Source organism: Vigna unguiculata, chromosome 4 (genome assembly GCF_004118075.2).
Source record: "Vigna unguiculata cultivar IT97K-499-35 chromosome 4, ASM411807v1, whole genome shotgun sequence".
In the NCBI taxonomy this organism is placed as follows: Eukaryota; Viridiplantae; Streptophyta; class Magnoliopsida; order Fabales; family Fabaceae; genus Vigna; species Vigna unguiculata.
In genome coordinates this window covers 34,572,296-34,588,894 of record NC_040282.1, presented here as the reverse complement: position 1 = coordinate 34,588,894, position 16,599 = coordinate 34,572,296, and the positions used below count along the sequence as shown (strand labels likewise).

Below are 16,599 nucleotides of genomic sequence, written 5' to 3'. Positions count from 1 at the left end.
ATCTAGATGTTGAATATATTGCAAGTGGATCAATGAAGTCACATTGATTGCCCCTCTCAAATACTGTATGTTGTTGTCGTTGTCTACATGAAGATCAAGTAGTTGTACATGACCTGTTTGTGTTGACAAACAAGTCTCTCTAGATAAACACTCTTTGTATTCAGATTTGTTGTATCTTGAAATGAAGCACTACATGGTCCTTTTATAGGCCTTTGGACATTACCCTTCAACTACATTCATTAAATATAACTACTACCTAACTCACAATTAATACAACAACTTCTAACTACCCACCTTCCAACTACCAACTACACAACTACCAACTACACACATTTAAGTTTACCTAACAAAATCCCCCCATAAACTTAAATGTTCTTCTTGTCCTTCATTCCAAGTATCATCTTGTTGTTCTCAAACAGAGAGGATGGCAGCGGCTTTGTAAACATATCTGCAGCTTGTGCACGACTTTCAACGTGCTCCAACTCTACATTTCCTTCTTTCACTTGTTCTCGGATGAAGTGAAATCGAACGTCAATGTGCTTGCTTCTCTCATGATTGACCGGGTTCTTTGCCAATTCAATGGCCGACTTGTTATCAACTCGGATCACAGTCCCCTTTTCTTGCTTCAATTCCAGTTTACTTAGAAGGTTTCTAAGCCAAACTGCATGGCAGACACTCCAGGAAGCTGCAACGTACTCTGCTTCACATGTTGACAGTGTTACAATGGGCTGTTTCTTTGAAAGCCCGGTGAACGCCGTGCTCCCCATGAAGAATACATATCCAGACGTGCTTTTCCGGTCATCAACATCTCCACACCAATCACTGTCTGAGTAGCCGACTAGTCGGTAATCATCTGTCCTTGTATACATCAGACCAAGTGACACAGTTCCTCTCACATACCTTAGAATTCTCTTTAAGGCCTTCCAATGAGTATACATTGGTTCCTCCATATACCGACTTGCTATTCCAACACTCAGCATTAAATCTGGTCTGGTATTTGTAAGATACCTGAGACTTCCAATCAGACTTCGGTATTTGCTTGCATCAACTCTGTCTCCATCCGCATACTTAGAAAGTTTTGTGTCAGGTTCCATAGGGGTGGAAACCGGGTTGCAACTTGTCATCTTGAACTTCTTTAAGACCTCCTCAGCATACCTTTCCTGCGACACAAAGATACCGTCCTTCCCTTGAATGACTTCCAAACCAAGGAAATACTTCATAAGACCTAAGTCGGTCATCTCGAACTCCTTCTTCATCACTTCTTTAAATGCTTCAATTAGCTCAGCATTATTCCCTGTGAAGATAAGATCATCGACATAGAGGGCAATGAACATCACATCTTCTCCTTTCTTCTTTATGTAAAGAGCATGTTCGTAAGGGCACTGTTCATACCCATTCTTCTTGAAGTAAGTGTCGATTCTTTCATTCCATGCTCGTGGAGCTTGCTTCAGGCCATAAAGTGCCTTCTTCAATCTCAGGACTTTCTTCTCTTCGCCTCTTCGCATGTATCCAAGTGGCTGTTCAACATATACTTCCTCTTCCAAGACTCCATTCAGAAATGCTGACTTCACATCCATCTGCAAGATTGTCCATCTGTGTTGAGCTGCTAAGGAAATCAACAATCTGATTGTTTCCATCCTCGTCACTGGAGCGAATACTTCATCATAGTCTATTCCTTCCTTCTGCTTGTACCCCTTCACTACGAGTCGAGCTTTGTATCGCCCAACTTCTCCTTCAGCGTTTGTTTTCTTCTTGTACACCCACTTTACGCCAATAGGCCGAGCTCCTTTGGGCAAATCGGTTAGCTCCCACGTGTTGTTGCGTTCGATTGCTCCGATCTCTTCATTCATTGCAATTTGCAACTTCTCCTCCTGCACGGCCTCTTCAAAGTTCAAGTCTTCTGAATCTGCCAAGAAACATACAACATGTACTTCGTCAGTCGAGTTGTATATGTCTTGCAAGCTTCGTGCTCTAGGCTGTAGAGGTTCATCTTCTTCATCAGAAGTCTCATGATCTCTCACAGCTGGTGGTGTATCTACTTCCAAACTTCTAGACTCCTTCTCTGAGTTGTTCCACTTCCACTCGCTCTCTTCATCAACTTGAACATCTCGGCTCATAATCACCTTCTTTATTATTGGGTTGAACAACCTATACGCCTTGGTTTTTTCATCGTACCCAATAAACACGTACTTCTTGCTCCGATCTTCAAGTTTGGTCCTTTGTTGAGCAGGAACATGACCATAAGCAATGCTACCAAACACTTTGAGGTGAGACACACTCGGCTTTCTTCCGCTCCAGACTTCTTGTGGTGTTTTCTCGTTCAGCTTAGCATGTGGACATCTATTTTGCACATAGATGGCACATTGCACTGCTTCTGCCCAGAACTCCTTAGGCACGTTCTTGCTTTTCAACATTGTACGAACCATGTCAAGTATGGTTCGATTTTTCCTCTCAGCTACTCCATTCTGTTGGGGTGAGTATGGTGCTGTCAGAAATCTCCTTATTCCTTGCTCCTCGCAATACTTCATGAGCTCAAATGAGATGAACTCGCCTCCTCGATCAGACCTAACAGATTTGATAGGCATACCGGTCTCCTTTTCAACTATTGCCTTGAACCTTTTAAACACTTGGAACACCTCGGATTTCTCCTTCAAAAAATACACCCATGTTTTTCTTGAAAAATCATCTATGAAAGAAATGAAATACCTTTTCCCACTGAAAGATTCAGGGGTAATTGGTCCACAAATGTCTGTGTGAATTAATCCGAGTTATTCCTTTGCTCGGTACTCGATAGTTCTCGGAAATGAGGTCCTTGGATGCTTCCCGAGCACGCACTCTTCACAGAATTTCTTTTCAAACTCCACAGTCGAGAGTCCTCGCACCATTTCCTTTTTCACCAACTCGGCTAGTCCACCAAAATGCAAGTGGCCAAACCGGAAGTGCCACATCATAGCTTCATCCTTCACATCAAGTTTCAAGCACCTCTCTTGGACTATTTTCAAGTCCAGCTTGTACATCCTGTTCTTCTTCATCTCTACTCGGGCAATCAATCGATCTGACTTATCTTTCAAGTATAGTACTCGGTCTTTCATCAGAACCGAGTAGCCTTTCTCCATCAGCTGGCCCATGCTCAATATGTTGTTCTTGAGATCGGGTACATAGTACACATCTCTGATTTCTCCAACTTGGTTGTTCTTCTGTAGGTACCAGATTGTACCCCGACCTTTTACTGCCACCTTTGATGCATCTCCAAATGATACGTGTCCAGCGTCAACTTTGGTGAGCTCCTTAAAAAGATTCTCATCCCCACACATGTGGTTGCTTGCTCCTGTATCAAGGTACCAAACTGAGTTGTCAGAACAGCTCGGACTTAGCTCGGCACCTGATCTCCTGGACATCATCAATATTCCTTCTTCCTCAGCGTCCTCAGAAAGGAAGTTCGTTTCCTTCTTGCTTTCAGATCGACAGTCCTTCGCGAAATGTCCAACCTTCCCACAATTGTAACATTTGACTCTTGAGTAGCAGTCTTTAGCAAAATGACCGTACTTACCGCATTTGAAGCACTCAACTCCTGAGTTGTTCGAATGACCTCCTCGGCCTCTACCACCACGACCTCCACCTTGTCCTCGTCCACGCCAATTTTGTTGGCCGACCTGTTCTTGACCTCTTTCATATCCTCCTCTGCCTCTACCACCTCGGCCTCGAGTGTTCTGAGTATAAGGAACCTTCTTCTCCCTAATGGTTGCCTTTGCTTGGAGTGCTTGATCAAGGGACTCCTCCTTCTTCTTCCTTCTCCGCTGCTCATGCGCTTCAAGTGACCCAGCAAGCTCTTCCACCGAGAGCGCTGTCAAGTCCTTTGATTCCTCTATTGCGCAAACTATATTCTCGAAGTCGTCGGTTAACGACCTCAAGATTTTCTCCACCACTCGGCAAGCGGGCAGCGTCTCTCCATTTCTACCGAGCTGATTCGCTACGGTCTCAACTCGGGAGACGTACTTAGCAACCCCTTCATCTTCCTTCATCCTCATCCTTTCAAGCTCGCCTCTGAGAGTTTGAAGCCGAACTTGCTTCACACGGTTATCCCCTTTGTCCAACCTTCCCACACTTCTTTTGAAGACATAGCATTTGCTATCTTCTCAAAGCCGGACTCATCAACAGCTCGGTACAGCACGTACAAAGCCGTTTTGTCCTTTGCTCGTGTTGCTTTTAACGTAGCAATCTGGGCTATTGTCATTTCTCCAATATCCTCTGGTTCTTGGTGCCCATTTTCGACCACCTCCCATACTTCTTGGGAACCAAGGAGAGCCTTCATTTGCAGACTCCAGTTATCATAGCTGACGCCTTTTGATAACTTCGGCAGGGGCATGCTGTTAGCTAAGCTGGCCATCTCTATCAAACTCTCTAACTCACTCAAACACTCAGGCTCTCAAGCTCTGATGCCAATTTGTTGACAAACAAGTCTCTCTAGATAAACACTCTTTGTATTCAGATTTGTTGTATCTTGAAATGAAGCACTACATGGTCCTTTTATAGGCCTTTGGACATTACCCTTCAACTACATTCATTAAATATAACTACTACCTAACTCACAATTAATATAACAACTTCTAACTACCCACCTTCCAACTACCAACTACACAACTACCAACTACACACATTTAAGTTTACCTAACAGTTTGATGGTTGCAGAGAATGCGTTTCCATTCGCAGCAATCTGTATTATTGGTCCAAGTCGACAGCATGCCAAAGACATCTATGAGGCTATCTTTGAAGCTGAGGAGTGCTTGCCTCTCCCTCTCTATGCACTTTGCTTCACCACTCTCACTTGAGTTTTTCAATGTAACAGTACTTCCTGAGGCAAGCAAAGAAAGCAAGAGAATGATATAAAATCTTTTCAGGAAATAAGCCCACATTATAGTTTTTCTGATTTCAGATATTTCTAACAGAGAGCAGAGTAGACAACAGTTCTTTTCTCTTTCACCTGTGATGTTTAGAATTCTCCATGCCTTCATTTATATCCATAATTGTACGGACAGGTGGTGGCTTTCCGGACACCAGTAAAAGAGAGAAAGTCTTAAAAGTTTATTTCATAAAATTAAAGAAATAATAGAAAACAGAATTCATAGGTATGGAAAGTAATTGTCATTTTAGCAAGCTATGTTGACTGCTTGAACTTGCTTTTATAATACTATAACATATTTGTTTATATTACTCAGAACTATAGTATATACATTACTTACAAATATTTATTTTAATGTAACTAAAATTTGCAATAAACAAATATTTTTCATGAGTATTAATTTTGAACAAACAATCTAAATTGTCATATAAAATTATTTCAAATAATTGACATTTATTTAAAATTAAAATTAAATTTATATATCGAAAGAGACGGTGATTAAACGGAACAAATAAAGAGAAAAACAAAAAGAAAGTGTAGTTTAATAAAATATAATTTAGTGTTTTATTACCATATAAACAATATTTTGAGATGTCAATTTATTTAAAGCAAAGAATTAAATTAAACAGAATTTAATTTAATTTCTACAATATATATTCATTAACGTATCAATGCATCTTTTTTTATATGAATTAACAAATATACAAGACAAAAGTAGAACATCATATATATATATATATATATATATATATATATATATATATATATATATATATATATATATATATATATATATATATATATTTATCGATGCTTATATTATGTTCATACAGCAACAAATATATGAAAAAGAAATAGAAGATAGGTATTGATTGTAGTTTCTAACTTACATTACAAGGCAGAAAATTATGGAAATTAATCACGTCAGAACTAAATAAATTTTACTTAAAAAACGACTTAAAAAAGATAAAATATTATTAAGGTTGTATAGCAATGAGAATCAGAGTCTCAATTTCTAAAATTTGAATTGTAATTTGAATTCTATTACAAGAGTAAACATGACACATTTAGTATCATTAAATAAAATTGGTTTTCTTCATATATATTTATATATTGCCTGTAATTTTTATCTCGACTTATTTATTTAATAAAAATATATGGCATACGTATTTATTTGTTTATTGGTGGATGAAAGAATCTATTTAATAATTAAATTAAACTTACTTTAATTTAATTTTAGGAGTATATATTAATTCATTCATGAACCGTGGATAATATGTTGATAAGTTACTACAAATATAGAAAACAAAATAATATCATGTCATGTATTCATCAACTTGACATGGATGTTTAGAAAAGTATAGAAATCAATCACATCAGAAAAAAATAAATAAATTTATCTTAAAAATAAAAAAAATATTAAAAAGTAATTAGAATCTAAATTTCATATATATATATATATATATATATATATATATATATATATATATATATATATATATATATATATATAATAAAATGTTGAAAACGGTAAAATTAGTGACAAGAAATGGCTAGATTACTGAAAACATGTGAACAAAATATATTGTTTGTTGAAATTTGTTTAAATTTGAAGCTAACAAAAAATTTGTAAGCGGGTGATTTAGAGATTGGAGACATATTAGCGAAATATGAATTTGAAAATATGTTTTACCATAACAATACCATGAATAGGTTAACAAAGAAAAAGTGGATAACTATTAACTATGGTTTATAATGTTTATAGGTTAACAATAAAATCCTTGCTAATCTAATACTAGTTGGGAAATTCAAATTAAAAGTGTTTAAAGTTGTTAAATTTCAACGTACTCAATTAAGAGGATCCTCATTGGTTTGTATAAATTTTAGCATAATGTGTTAAAAAAATAAATTTTAAATTTAATTTAACTACACAGAACTAGTTTTTAAGATAAAATTTGCACCATTTATATATTATAAATTAGTTTTACTTTTAGTTGATATATTACTTTTAATATATTATCTCAAATCGAGACATATACATATCAAACATAAATTACATAATCCAATAACAGGTGAAGCAACGGTCTAAACTAATAATAAAATTTTACTAATTTTACTATTCATGACTAAGAATTTAATTATTGTAATAGAGTACTTTTTAGTTTTCGTTTGATATGCTTATTTAGGATGACATATCTTATTTTCTAATAACATCACTACAAAAATAATTGTTTTTAGCGGGGGTTATATTTGACGTTTCTGGGGTTTTAACCCCCACTAATGGTTTTACCAGGGGTTTAAGATTTCCCTGGAAGTGCAAGCGTGGCTAACGGATTACCGGAGGTTTTTAGCAACCCCTGGAAGTAGCGCAACTTACCGGGGGTTTCGAAAACCCCCATTAATACCTGGGGTTTCGAAAACCCCCATTAATGCATGGGGTTCTGGTAACCCCCAATAATGCATGGGGTTCTGAAAAACCCCCACTAATGCTTGGGGTTCTGAAAACCCCCAGTAATGCATGGGGTTCCGAAAACCCCCAGTAATGCATGGGGTTTACAAAAACTCCAGCAATGCTTGAGGTTTTGAAAACCCCCGTTAATTCCTCGAAAACCCCTGTTAATACCAAAAAGTTAGTGCTCATATTATTATGACATTGCTATAATGCTAAAGTTGTACTTTCCTGAGAATTGATTGATTTAATTAATTATTTGAGTACAAAAAGAACTTTATTCTATAAAATTTCCTATTTATTACTTAACATTTTGGTATCAATCAATACAAATAAGCAAAACCTTCAATGCCACTTCAAAATAAGCAATCAATACAAATATTCATTTAAATGGTATCAATACAAATATTCATTCAAATGGTACCAATAGTGGACTACCAGTCATAATGCTCTTAACATAATAAGTGTTGAAGAGGTAGCATTTGAATGACAGTGGCATAATAAGCAATGCACTATCTACCTACAATAAAACCAAAATTAACCTGCGGTGTTGGATGTTGATAATTTGTTTCTTCGTTAGGAACACTTCCTTGTTAATGCCTGGGGTTCCCTGTTAATTCCTTCTTTTCCACTCTGGTATGTATATTCATTTTCACTCTATTCTTTCTTTTTCAGATCTTACTTACCATGCAAAACAAATATTTCAATGCATTTTTTATCATATTAAATTCATTTTACACTTTATTTGCTACAACAATTATATATATATATATATATATATATATATATATATATATATATATATATATATATATAATTAATAGGGTAAGTTCTTAATTATATATATATATATATATAATAACGTATGACAAAAACATTGCAGGGGCTGCATTGAAACATGTTTCTTAATATCAAAATTTGAAGTAGTTTATGTTGTATTTTTCCATCACCCCACTTGAAGTATATATAATTAATATCAACCCATACACCAAATACATTCCCAACACTAACTCTAAACTAATAAAATCCCTTTACTCACTCCCTGTTACTCTTCTTAAATTAATCCCTATTCATCTCGGTTTCCGCTCCAATAGATTTCCTAACAAACAAAATCCTCTCTCCAATCTCTAATCATGCCTCTCTTTACCATTTTTTCATTTCAATTTCAAACCAAAAAAATACTTTAATAGGGTAAGTTCAATTTCAAACCAAAACAATACTTTAATAGGGTAAGTTCAATATATTGAAGGAATTTGTAGTGATCGAAAGCACGTATAATACATAAAGTAACTATTTAATTCTCGTGGCTACCAATGGCATGTGTTAAACTTACATTACATCTCATTTTGCAAGCTATGACATGTTGCGATTAGTTTAATATATTGGAGACTGCACCACGAACAACCCAGGTGCTATATCCAATGGAAGTTAGCCAAATCCAATGGAAAGTCTTCATTGGAGACTGCACCACAAACAACCCAGGTGCTATATAATCAATTCATTCAATTGAAACCATCGCCATGGGAATGCCGAATGCATATAAAAAATAAATAAATAAATTCAACTCAACTAAATCCCTAACATCTCTACTCAATTACCTCATCATGCTGGATCTCTCTGTCTCCAATCCAAGAATAATAAGAAAATAGCATTTAAGTCCCATGTCAGAAAGAATCACAAGCCAATTATTTCCCATTCCCCATTCACAACCTGGTTGTCTCACCATCATCCTTAGATTCACTACAATCTTGTTTGTCTTATCTCACCAAAGGACTACAAGAATCTTTCGCATCCAGACAACACAGATAGATCTACAAAACTGTTCATTTGACTAGTACAATCACACACAACCCACAAACACAGAAATTTTTTTTTAAAGCTAACACCTCTTCTTTTTTTGTGTGTGATATATTATATATATCAGATTCTTCAATGGCTCTTTAAAGGTGCACATGAACCAGAAAAAAAGAGGAGCAGCAGTAACAACTTCAGTATCCCTCCCAAAAGAGTATACACAATAATCATTATTGCCTGAAGCATCTTTTGTTGTGTCTTCAATGTTCACATTAACATTTCCAATTAGCTCACTTTCTTTCAAAGATATTGCCTGAAACCACCATATGTTTCTTTCGTTATTCAGTTAATAAAAAATGAACATTTTAAGTAAAAGCAACATAACTTACATTAAGAACCTAACACTCTGATGATATGAACAATTCATAGCTTACATAACAAAAGGAGTTCTCCCTCAGATGTATTGATTGATATTTATGATCATGATGGCATCATTTCAAAATGAAAATAGAAACTAATAGTGTAGGACAAATGAACTCACTTTACCTCACTTAACTTTGCGGAAAGCTCATCAAGCAATTCAATGCGTCTTTTAGACTTGTCCAAAGCCTGCAACACCTTCTACCTCTGAAAAAGCATTTCCCTTGCATAATTTTCCTCCCCTTTTGAATGCTTATAACGGCCTATTTTTGAAGCTTCTCCGCAACTTCTGACAACCGCAGAAGCCTCAATCTAGCATTAGTTGCTGTTAACCACCACATTAGTTTTGTATTAGAAAAATACTAATCACTAATTCAATTTCCCTTTCATCCAATTTCCTCTTTTTTTTTTTTTGTTTCTCTTCCTTTTTCATCACTATCTATTACTTTTTCTTCCTATTTCTCTCTTTTTCCCATCCCAAATACACCCCATTTTGGGGTGCGCTTTTATAATCACTCATTAAATTAGAATAAATCAAAATGTCATCCTCAAATTATTGGCTCCTCACCTAAATAGTTCCTAAAGTAATTAAATTGTTTAAGCAGACCGTGAAGTATTGAATATCCATCATTTCATCGCCTAAGTTGATGTATTTCAGTACAGTTCAGAAATCAATTTGGAGAAATTTTCGACACTGAAGGACTACATAACATTGTCTTGATAACCTCTTGAGCTACTCAGATAATTTTTCTTACAAGAGTAATACTTCAAGGTCCAATTGATGCATGAACCCTTTGGACAGTTGTTCAGTTATATTCCCTCAAGTAAGAATTGGAAGTGAAAAACTAAAACTGTAATCATACTCATGGACCTGACTATAAAGGTGTTTTTTAGAAAACATTAATTCAAATAGAGAAAGAAAATCAGAACGAAAGAAGGTAGCAATGTGAAATGGGTAGGGTTACCCTTGGCTCTGGTGGCGTCAGCCTCAGCGTGAAGATGATCAATTTGAGAACACAATTGCTCTGTGTTGATGACAGTTGTAGAAGCAGAAGAAGAAGATGAAGAAGCGCAACACGTGGGCCTCCATGAAGGAACAACCATGGCCATAGTCGTCACTCTAACACAGTTCATTATCATCGCTTTCTCTCTTCCAATCTGCGACCTTACACTAACAAACAATTTCTCATAACATAGCAGTAACAACTTCAAAATCACTAACCTAAGCTAATTTTACTTCTATCTACTTAAGAAAGCATGAAATCTAAAATATGACCTTGTGAACCTAAAATTAAAATTGAAATGCAAACATTCACTATGTGCCTAGAATAAAAAACAGAACAGATTTCGAGGTAAAATTGATAAAAATATAAAATTCTAAAAATAGCGTAAAAGAATTAGGAAAAGGAAGATGGAACCAGGTGCATATGTGCTTGTCCATAGTACTTTCTTGTTGCAGCAATAGTTCTTCATCTTGTGTTAGGAAGTGAATAATTAAAATGGACTAGGATCCATTGAATCACTTACAACAGCTGCAACTATCTCAAACTTGCACCTGTTCATGCACCACAACAAAGCACACAAGCAAAAATGATACCAAAATAACACTGGAACAACGGTAAAAGTAGTAACAGAGCTAAGACTAATCTTAAAAAAATATCAAAGAAAAGGAGGAAAAGAAATGAAACTAAAAATAGAAAAATAGGGAGAAGAGGGTAACATTATCGATGACACTAGTGACATTTTCCGGCTTTAATCGACGACATCACCATGACGAGTGGCAATCAGCAAACTCAAACTGACTACACCTATTGCAGTGGTTGGTAGAAGGCTCGTGGCAGTGCAATTCGCAAAGATAGGAGGAGTCACTTGAAGGAGAAGGGGAAAGAAGGAGATACCACCATCAGCGCCTCTAGTCATGGCAACGCGACGTGATGATGGTTGTTCAACCTCCAGTGGCGACAACGCTCTCACGGCAAATACGACGACTGGCGGTGGCAATGCTCGTCGGAGAAGGAGGAGTGGTGGCTCTATTGGACGTAGCAAAGGTTTCCTATTTTAGGGATTTGGAAGAAGGGGATCAACGAACTTATGTGTCGGGGACGAAGATGAACATGGAAGGGCGTTGGTGGCACCGATGTCGGAGATGCGTTTCATCGATAACAGTGGGTGGCGGCAACAAAGCTTCTCTTGTCTTCCATAGTCAAGATCTAGACTTCACATCACAAAAAACATCATAGCACAGAATGTCAGAGAGAAAATGAAAATGAGCTGAGTCACAGAGACGAGAGAATGAAAATGAGCTAAGTGGGAAATCGAAGACAAATAGGTAAAAAAGTTTAAATCAATGAATTTTACTGGGATTTTAAGAAAACCCCTGACGCTTTTCGAGGGTTTCTTACTTTTCGGAGGTTGTTAGAGCCTCCGTTATCTTTATGTTTACTTGAGTTTTTTAAAGGCTTAAATATATATTTGGTCCCTATTTTTGTTGATTTTATTCAATTTGGTCCCTATTTTCGTTTTATGTTCAATTAGGTCCTCATTTTCGTCAAATTGTGGTCAATTTGGTCCTTTTCACTAACGGTGTTTAAATAGTTAACGTTTTTGAACAGTACATGCCACGTGTCAGCTCCTGGTTTTTTTGATTTTTTTTTAATTTTTTTTTAATTTTTTTTTAATTTTTTTTAAAATTTTTTTAATTTCAAAAAAAGTGTCCACGTGTCAAGTCACAATTGAGCCACGTGTCAATTTCTGATAGTATTATTTTTTTTGTTCAATTTAGTCCCTATATTCGTTATTTTTGTTCAATTCAGTCCCTATATTCGTTATTTTTGTTTAATTTAGTCCGAAATTTTGTGAAAATAGAACCATTTAATTTTTAAAATTGACATTATTATTACTTATTTTTTAAATTTAATTATAAATTATAATATTTAATTATTAATTGAATATAATTCTTAGATTGAATGGTTAAATAGAATATAATTATTTAAATATTATTAAAATATAATTATTTAAATATTATTAAAATATAATTATTTAAATATTATTACAATATAATTATTAAAATTTTAAAAATATATATTAATATTTGTAAAATTTACATTTAAATTTAAAGTATTTAATATTTTTATTGCATTTTAGATATTAAAATCTAAAATATTTTATATGTAAATGTTAATTTTACAAATATTAGTTTATTTTTCTAAAATATTTTGAATATTTAAAATATTTTTATATATCAATTTTAAAAATATTTTAGAATATAAATATTAGAAAAAAAATTAATAATTATATTTTCATAATATTTTAAATAATTATATTCTATTTAGAAATTAAATATAAGAATTTATTCAATTTATAATTAAATTTAATAATTTATAATTGAATTTAAAAAATAATAAATTTAAAGATCAATTTTAGAAAAGATATTAATATAATTTGTATAAAAGATATTAAATTTAGTGTCAGACTAAATTGAACAAAAATAACGAATATAGGGACTAAATTGAACAAAAATAACGAATATAGGGACTACATTGAACAAAAATAATAATACTACCACAACTGACACGTGGCACAATTATGACTTGACACGTGGACCATTTTTTTGAAATTTAAAAAAATTAAAAAAAAATTTAAAAAAATTTAAAAAAATTTAAAAAAAATTTAAAAAAAATTTAAAAAAAATTAAAAAAACCAAGAGCTGACACGTGGCATGTACTGTTCAAAAACGTTAACTATTTAAACACCGTTAGTGAAAAGGACCAAATTGACTACAATTTGACGAAAATGAGGACCTAATTGAACATAAAACGAAAATAGGGACCAAATTGAATAAAATCAACAAAAATAGGGACCAAATGTATATTTAAGCCTTTTTTAAAATTTCCGGTGATAAACCTCCGTTAAAATTAAATATTTTGGTAGTGCATAGTGCCTAACAAATTAAAATTTAAAGTATATCTAAATTAACACTAATTAACATAAATCAAATGGAAAGTATAGTATTGCTTTTTAAAATGTATAGAAGTTAAGGTTTCATATTTGATATGAATATTGTAAAAAATATTGTATTCATTGGCGAATCTTGGTAGAGGAGACTAAGGAGGTCATGGTCCCCTACTTTTATTTTTTTTACATTTATATATTTAATATATAATTGTTAATATATTTTATATATTTGATATTTTAATAAATTTTTATACATTTATAATTATATATAAGGAAAAGTTTTTTTGTTGTTCATATTTATTTTTTAATTTTTTAATTTTATCTTTTAAATATTTTTTAAATAAATATAATTATTTTATTAATATTATCTTTTAAATAATTATTGATTTAATTTAATTATTTTTTATTTGATTAGTGTTTTAATATTAATCATTATAAATGAAAATTAATTATAATAAAATTATAAAAATTATTTATATTTAATTTTATAATTATAATAATAACATAATTATTATTTTATTATTATAAAAGAAGTAAAATACAATGTTTTTACTAGTTTATATAAAACTTTTGGAACTATTCTTTTGGTTTTTATTTCGTTCACAAAATATCAAGTTGGTTGGTCCTCCCGTCTTCTTAGTTTCGATTTGGTCACGACTTTTGAAAAACTATGTAATTTTGTCTTTTTTTTATTAATTTCTTTAATCGGATTAATGTTTTTTTTATCAAGATTGAGGTTGTGAATAAGGATGGTTTGATTTGTTGGTATAATTAACATAATCTTAATGTCAATTTTAAATGAAAAATTCTTGCTCTGCTTCAAGAAATTTAATGAAAAAGATCAAATTCTATCAATCTAAAAAAATCGTGACCAAATTGAGACTAAAAAACTTAAATGACTAACTTGACAGTTTTAAAAGAAAAATAGATAAAAAATAATTCAATCATTTTGACATTTTCAAAATATTGTCTAAAGATTATTCATTATATGAGTGCAGACTATATCTTTTCAACAACATTCAGAGGAAAAATAATAATAATTTGATGAAAATATAAGCAATTTGATGAAACAAACATTTGAGCAATTAAATTAATTTTGAATTCTTTTTGATTCAAAGTCAAAGTCATTTTGCCTTTTCTCATGACTATCCATATGTTGATTTAGAAGATTCATTTTCTGTGGGAACAACTTCGGTCTACTAACTTAATATCAGCCACAAAAATTTTTGAGTCTGACAAAAATGTAAGTTATTATCCAAATGCATTAATTGCTTACAGATTATTGTTAAATGTGAGTACAGCATAAGCTGGAAGAAAATTTTCAAAATTGAAATTAATTAAATCGTAAGATCATCAATGTCACAAAATGTTGAATTATTTAACAAATTTATCCCTTAAGATATTGTAAGAAAATATCCACGTATTAGTTTTCTTATTAAAATGATTTTGCATCTCAAAATGGTGGAAGAAATAATTTTTTACCATAATTTTTTGCTTTTTGTCTTGTCTGCTGCTGTTAGCGAGTATTAATAATGAAAGATGACAGGAATTGATGAGATAATAATTATAAGACGCCTTTTTAAACTATAATAATGGTTGCTATTTAATATTAAATTGATTCTATAATTTTTATTATATATAATAACGTAAACATAAGTTGTGTGTACACATTTTTAAACATGTATAGCATATGTATATACGAATTTTTAAATATGTATAATATTATATTAATAGGTAATGATATTGTAATATTATTAAGTTAATATACAAAATAAATTTATTTATTTTAAAAACAAAAGGAAATGAATGAAGATGAGTAAATATATATTGATGAATAAAAAAAATGAGAGAAGATAGACAATTTTATGAAAACAAATAAAAATAAGACTTAATTAATATTTTGGTCCCTAACTTGTTGGTTTGGTTCATTTTGGTTACTTCTTATTTTTTTTGTTCAATTTCATCTTCTAATTGTTTAAGAATGTTCAATTTGATCTTCTAATTTTTTAAGAATGTTCAATTTGGTTCTTGTCATTAAGTTGACTTTAACACGGTGTTTGTATATGTCATATGTCATTTTGTGGAATTTTCAATTTATTTTATTACTTTTTTACTTTTTTTTCAATTTTTTTTTAAATTAAACATGTGTCACTTTATGGTTGTGACACATGTCAATTTGAGATTTTATTATTATTTTTTTATTTAAAAAAAAACTGCCACGTAAGTCAAGATTATGTCATAGGTCAAGCTAACATTTATTGTTTTCAATTTAAACCCTTTATTTACAATTTTAATTCAATTCAATCCCCCAAATTTTTAAAATGATTCAATTTTGTCCTCTCCAATTTAAAACCAAATTAACAATTAAGTTTAATTACAACTTATATATTTAGGTTAAAATAATTTTTTATCATTTATACATCAAATCACTCCCTAAATATTCATGTTATTTTATTTCTTACATTTTTCACTTGTAATTGTTTTACCTTTGAAATTTTTTACACATGTATAAAGAATAATAATTTGAATAGTTAGGTGAAGTAATTTGATCTATAAATTAGAGAGGAACGTTGAATCATTTTAAAAAATTAGGTAACTAAATTGAATCAAAAGTGTAAATAGAGAGGACAATGTTGAATCATTTTAAAAACTTAAGTAACTAAATTAAATCAAAATTGTAAATAAAGAAACTAAATTGAAAACTACCATGATTAATTTGACACATGGCACAATGATGAATTGCCATGTGGCACTTTTTTTTAATTTAAAAAAAAATTAAAAATTTTAAAATTTTTAAGAAATTAAAATTTCTCAAATTAACACGTGACACAACCATCACGTGACATATACGTAGACGATGATGTTAACATCAACTTAACGACAATAACGAAATTGAATTTCTTTAGAGAATTAGATAATCAAATTGAACCAAAAAATAATAAGGAGACCAAAATGAACCAAATCAATAAATTAGGAAACTAAAACATCAATTAAGCCTAAAAATAACTATTAAATTTTATAAATTTAACAAATAATTATATCGTAAAGGATAAAATTGAAACTATAAGATATTGTCAAACAA

At 31.9% G+C, this 16,599-nt stretch overlaps 1 pseudogene; it reads right to left on the bottom strand.

Annotated features, from left to right (window-relative positions):
* Window positions 1-8,934: 8,934 nt before the first annotated feature.
* Window positions 8,935-11,950, bottom strand: LOC114180333 (annotated as a pseudogene).
* Between the last annotated feature and the right edge of the window lie 4,649 nt (window positions 11,951-16,599).